Here is a 6,659-nt window from a genome sequence, read left to right on the forward strand (position 1 = left end):
GGTGTTGACCTTTAAGGCTCTAAATGGTCTGCGCCACTTATGAACATATATATGAACATATGAAGCTGCCTTCTACTGAATCAGACCCCCCTGGGTCCCTCAAAGTCAGTATTGTCTACTCAGACTGGCAGCAGCTCTCCAGGGTCTCAGCTGAGGTTTTTCACACCTATTTGCCTGGACCCTTTTTAGTTGGAGATGCCGGGGACTGAACCTGGGACCTTCTGCTTACCAAGCAGATGCTCTGCCACTGAGCCACCATCCTTCCCCATAGTTGAACATATGAACATAAATGAACATATGAAGCTGCCTTCTACTGAATCAGACCCTCGGTCCATCAAAGTCAGTCTTGTCTACTCAGACTGGCAGCGGCTCTCCAGGGTCTCAAGCTGAGGTTCTTCACGCCTACTCGCCTGGACCCTTATTTGGAGATGCCGGAGATTGAACCTGGGACCTTCTGCTTACCAAGCAGATGCTCTGCCACTGAGCCACCACCCCTCCCCAAAGGCAAATTAAATAACTTTTATGAACATATATATGAACATATGAAGCTGCCTTCTACTGAATCAGACCCCCCTTGGTCCATCAAAGTCAGTCTTGTCTACTCAGACTGGCAGCAGCTCTCCAGGGTCTCCAGCTGAGGTTTTCCACACCTACTCGCCTGGACCCTTTTTAGTTGGAGATGCCGGGGACTGAACCTGGGACCTTCTGCTTACCAAGCAGATGCTCTACCACTGAGCCACCCTCCCTCCTGTGAGTTCCTGCCCCAAATGAGGCCTGTTTACAGTCACAAACACCTTTCAGCAGGTATTTATTTTAGGGGGGGGATAATACACACCTGAACACCTGCTCTTAGTCTATCAAGGTCAGCCTTGTCTACTCAGACTGGCAGCTGCTCTCCAGGGTTTCAGGCAGAGAGAGGTCTTTCCCATCCCCTCCTGCCTGGTCCTTTATCTGGAGATGCTGCCGGGAATTGAACCTGTGGCCTTCTGCATGCCAGGCAGATGCTCTGCTACTGAGCCACGACCCCTCTCCCAGAGATGTTTCTGTCATTTTCTCATTCTTCCCCCCCCGACCCCCCCAGTCTAAAAAAATCAATCAATCAGCTGATGGTTACCCAAGCTGTCCAAAGGCAGCCAGTATAGAAACGTGTTTGCAAAGAGAGAGAAGAAGAAAAAGTCTCACTGTTTTTAGTTATTTGAATCCATTCTAATGCCCAAAGGTAGGCTTTAGTTTGGAGAGCTGCTCTCCTGTTCCCTAAGGATGTGGCCTAATATGCAAATGAGTTCCTGCTGGGCTTTTTCTACCAAAAAAGCCCTGATTATAACTAACTTTGGTATTTCCAGAGGGCAGCTGTGCTGGCCTGCAGCAGAGCAGTTGGATTGGGTCCCCGGAGCACCCGGGAGACTCTTTGGACTCCTTGAAACGCTTGTGGGCCTCTAAGGTGTGCCTGGGCTCAAATCCAACTGCTCTACCTTAGATAATGTTGAGGATTCAGGGCAAGAGAGGAGTCGTGGAGGGAGCAGAATTATGCTTGAAATCGCCCAGGCCAGTAACAAAGCAAAATACATTTCACCTCAGCCCTGACCTGGACAGCCCAGGCAAGCCCAATCTTGGAAGCCAAACAGGGTCAATTGTGGTTAGTACTTGGATGGGAGTCGGGAGTCAGGGCAGGCTGTATTCAGCCACCCCTCTGAATATCCTCCAGCCCCCCAGGAGGGGTCAGTCATGACTTCCAGGTATGTGCATGCACCCCCTCCCCAAATATGCAAAAAATACAAAAAATAATTTAAAAACGTCCTCCTTCTCTTTGGGAATGGTGGCAGCCCCACTCCCCAATCTTGCAGATGCAGCAGCACATAGTTAACCAACCCCGATGGGAGGGACCACAGGTGGAATTCTAGCAGGAGCCGCTTTGCATATTAGGCCACACACCCCAGATGTAGCCAATCCTTCAAGAGCTTACAAGGCACTTTTTTGTAAGCTCTTGGAGGATTGGCTACATCAGGGGTGTGTGGCCTAATATGCAAAGGAGCTCCTGCTAGAATTCCACCCCTGGAAGGGACCAAAGGGAGGTGGGAGGGACCCCAGTGCATGACCTTTGCAATGCAGGGGGTGAGATGAGAGCCCCCCTTCCTGAGACCCCGGAGAGAAGCAGCCCCCAGTCACAAAACTGGGCTCCCAGGACAATCAAATGCTCTGACTCAGGAGTAGATCGTTGTATCTGCAGGCAGTTAAATGTTCTCTTCCCTCCCACACTCACGCACACCTCCCTGTGCCTAGGAGATGTGTTCCCTGTTTTGGCTTTCAGTTTCCTTACTCGGTAGAGAGATGCGTGAGAGCGTTTTATGCCTTGCAAAGTATCCCCTGTGGAAGCTTAACTCTCCGGCAAACAAACAAAAACCCTTCTCGGTTGGATATTAATTGCCCTTTTCTACGGCAGGCTTCATTTCCAACGGTCCTACTCGCTGGAGCAAATTCCCTTGGACTTTTTAGCTGGAACAAAGAACCAAACCATCTGACTCTGTCTGCTTCATCTACACCTAAAACCTTTTAGATTTTTTTTTTAAATACTAGGAGAGCTTCCCAGCAGAGTTCACATTGTGGTTTCTAACGTTCTTGTATTTTTAAAAACTTATTTAGCTTGCACAGGGAACTGCCTTTACTTTTACACACAGAGTAGACCACAATGTTCCACCTGATGCCTTCTTAGCACCCAATCACAAATATGGAAAGCAGTACCCTAAAAAAATAACTGCCTGAACACAACAGGGGAAACCTGGGAAGGAAAACGTACTGGCACACCTTTGCATGGAAGGAGGAGCCGTGGCTCAGTGGCAGAACATCTGCTTGGCATGCAGAAGGTCCCCAGTAACTCCAGTTGAAAGGACCAGGCAGGAGAGGATGGGAAAGACGGACCTCAGCCTGAGATCCTGGAGAGCCACTGCCAGTCTGCGTAGATAAACACCTCGATGGACCAAAGGTCTGATTCAGTAGAAGGCAGCCTCGAAGACGGGCTACTGAAGTCAATGGTGCCAGCCTGACTTCCTGAACATTTTCTGGGCATATGTAACAAACAACACAATGTGTCTGGTGCCCCCAGAGGAGGCGGACAACCCTTCCACATCATAAGAACATAAGAGAAGCCATGTTGGATCAGGCCAGTGGCCCCTCCAGTCCAACACTCTGTGTCACAGAGTGGCCAAAAACAAAACAAAACCCAAGTGCCATCAGGAGGTTCACAAATGGGGCCGGGACACTAGAAGCCCTCCCACTGCTGCCCCTCAAGCACCAAGAATACAGAGCATCACTGCCCCAGACAGAAGAACATAAGAGAAGCCACGCTGGATCAGGCCAATGGCTCATCCAGTCCAACACTCTGTGTCACACAGTGGCCAAAAACCCAGGAGGTCCATCAGGACACTAGAAGTCCTCCTACTGTTGCCCCTCCAAAGCACCAAGAATACAGAGCATCACTTGCCCCAGACAGAAAGTTCCATCTGTACCCTGTGGCTAATAGCCCCTGATGGACCTCTGCTCCAGATGTTTATCCAATCCCCTCTTGAAGCTGGCTATGCTTGTAGCCGCCACCACCTCCTGTGGCAGTGAATTCCACGTGTGAATCACCCTTTAAGTGAAAAAGGACTTCCTTTTATCTGTTCTAACCCGACTGCTCAGCAATTTCATTGAGTGTCCACGAGTTCTTGTATTGTGAGAAAGGGAGAAAAGGACTTCCTTCTTTACCTTCTCTATCCCATACATAATCTTGTCAACATCCAGAGATGCTTCACATCAGTCTTATGAAGCTTGGATGAATCCAGACATTGGGATAAAAGCCATTTCTTTAAAACACTGCAATATTCCAAACAGGCATACGCTATGTCCAGACTCTATGCAAAGTCCTGATCTCTCTCCTTGACCTGCCTTTCAGCGATTCCCTCTCTCCCTTTTCAGTTTTTTTTTTAAAAGATCCACTTAGAAACCAGATCTCTTCCAAGTCCTGCTGCCTAACATAAACCTTTTAAGCCAGAGCACAGAGTATTTTCTGCCCAGCTCCAGCCTCCCACTCGCTAATTGAGGGCATTTCCCGTTTTTGTGGAGCCTTCGTGCCCCCCATGGAGAACTCAGGACGGCAGGTTCCCCTCTTGGGCTGTGGTGACAGCGGAAGGGTAAACAGCCCCGATAGAATCTGACAGCTCTATTCTCTTCTTAAAATCAGTCAGTCCAAAAGATTTTCTTTTACATAATCCAAAGTGTTTTCTCATGAAGTAGAACAAATACTGCCCTGCACTTTGGGGGTACAGTCTCAATTTTTAGACAATTTTGCCGCTTGCAAAATGAGGTCATGCAATTCAGTTTCGACAACACATTTTCAATGATAAATGACAGCGCTACTTTTTTTTAAAAAAGCAACAAGTCTTTGGAAACCAGTTCTGTTTGTAAGGGGAACACTTTTTGCAGTCTTAGCTGCGCTGGGAGGCTAAAGTCTGTCTCACATTCTGCGTTTTATTAAACATGCTTACTTAGAAGTAAGCGTCAGTTAAAATCAATGGAAGGTTTGTATATTTGAACCTGCAACGATACACATTGGCTTTGCACTGCGAATTAAAATTACTCCTTCCCCCTTTTCCTCAAAGGCTTCTTATGTGCTTGGTATTCTTCCAAAAGCTACCGTGTATAACTAAACTAAGCACTTAGAGGTTATCTGCGGCTTCCATTTAGGAATGGAAGCATACCAATACAGTTTGTAGGAAAATGGAAGTCAAGCTAAGACTAAAGAGCAAGCTAGAGTTTCACCAACCTGTTTCCACAGCAGCTTCAGAATATGCAAGAACTCACTTGCTGAGAAGTGAGAAGCCTGTGGGAAACATTTGCAGTGCGGACAGAAAGACGTCTCTAAAGTGAATACCTGCATTGGGGGGGGGGGGGGGCATGTGTGGGAACACCCTCAAGTTAAGGGGGGAGGAGACCATGACAGCCACCCACTCCTCACAAACAGAACCTTTTTTTTTTAAGTGTTGGGGAGTAGATTACTCTATGGTAATGAGTAAATGGGAATTCCACATCGTGTAATGAGATGCAACTCAACCTAAACCCAAAGTACACCAATTATACGCTTGTGTTTGCTGGGAAACTGATTGGGCTTTACAAAGAGGATATGAATCGAAAGCTACGCACCCTCTCGAGTCACGCAGTGGACTGCATAAGCATTTTGCCCAGCAGATGACCAGGGAGGTGTGGTGGAAAAGAAGACCCGACAGAGAACTCCAAAATTAGGAAGAGGTCAGAAAATGGTTTTCTTGCAGAGCTCAAGAACCTGGGGTCATCTGAGAAAGCCGCATAGCTGGAGGCCTAGAACTGATACCACACAGCCCTGGCTCATGAATTTCACTGCCTCAGAATAGAGTAACTTCCACTCACTCCGTTGGTTTGAAAAAGGGATGAGACAAATCCGTGGCTTTTGGCCACGTGGAACAACTCTGTGAGCAGAGAACCAGTTTGGTGCAGTGGTTAAGTGTGTGGACTCTTACCTGGGAGAACTGGGTTTGATTCCCCACTCCTCCGCTTGCACCTGCTGGGATGGCCTTGGGTCAGCCATGGCTCTCACAGGAGTTGTCCTTGAAAGGGCAGCTGCTGTGAGGGCTCTCTCAGCCCCACGCACCTCTGTTGTGGGGGAGGAAGGTCAAGGAGATTGTGAGCCGCTCTGAGACTCTGAGATTCAGAATGGAGGGCAGGATAGAAATCCAATATCATCGTCATCATCAGAGGCTGTCTAGCTCTCAATAAAAGAGGCTGGAGACACACCACCTGATCAGCATTATGCCACCTCCTGAGCAGGCCCATCATTATTGGGGAGCCTGGGGGATGCGTGGGAACCTTTCATGCCCCTCCAATCAGTCCCCCATCGCCTTCCCCCGCCCCCCAGGAACCTGACCAGTTGTGCCATGGCTGAGCGCACACTGCCTGCCTAGATGGCTCATGCAAAAGCAAACCCGTCTCCCCCTCTCTCCCCCCCCAGTCCTCCCGCTCGACTGCATCTCCCAGGTGGGGGGATGTCATTGAAGATGTCACGGCTCAGCTCGATAGTCTTGGACAGAGGGAGGAGAATGAGAAGCAGCCAATGGGAACAGGAGGACCGCCTCCCACCACCGAGAGCCTGGTTGGGGCCACCAAAGTGTGTTAATTTTACTATTCTGTCCTTGGATCTGAAATTTGTACCATGTTGCATTCTAAACCACTGCCCAGCAGCTATATATAACTCTGCTGAGTGCACCTGATTTCTCATCTGCATGCACACAAAAGCTTCCATTCTGAATAAAACGTCGTTGGTCTTAAAGGCGGCACTTGACTTCTACTTTGTTCTACAGACCAACATGGCTGCCTACTTGGAACTATCTACATGGACCTAAAGGTACACACAACTCCCACTGAAATGACAGTGGAGGCCACTCCGTCTGGGGCAGTTCCTCACAACTGTGTGTGCATCTTGGCTCCCTCAGCTGAAGTAGATCCCTGGATCAAATGGTTTGCAGCAGCCCTCCAGAAGAAAAAGAAGAAGATGATGATGATATTGGATTTATATCCCGCCCTCCACTCCGAGTCTCAGAGTGGCTCACAATCTCCTTTACCTTCCTCCCCCACAACAGACACCCTGTGAGGTA

This window comes from Heteronotia binoei, chromosome 11 (assembly GCF_032191835.1).
Source record: "Heteronotia binoei isolate CCM8104 ecotype False Entrance Well chromosome 11, APGP_CSIRO_Hbin_v1, whole genome shotgun sequence".
Taxonomy (NCBI): domain Eukaryota; kingdom Metazoa; phylum Chordata; class Lepidosauria; order Squamata; family Gekkonidae; genus Heteronotia; species Heteronotia binoei.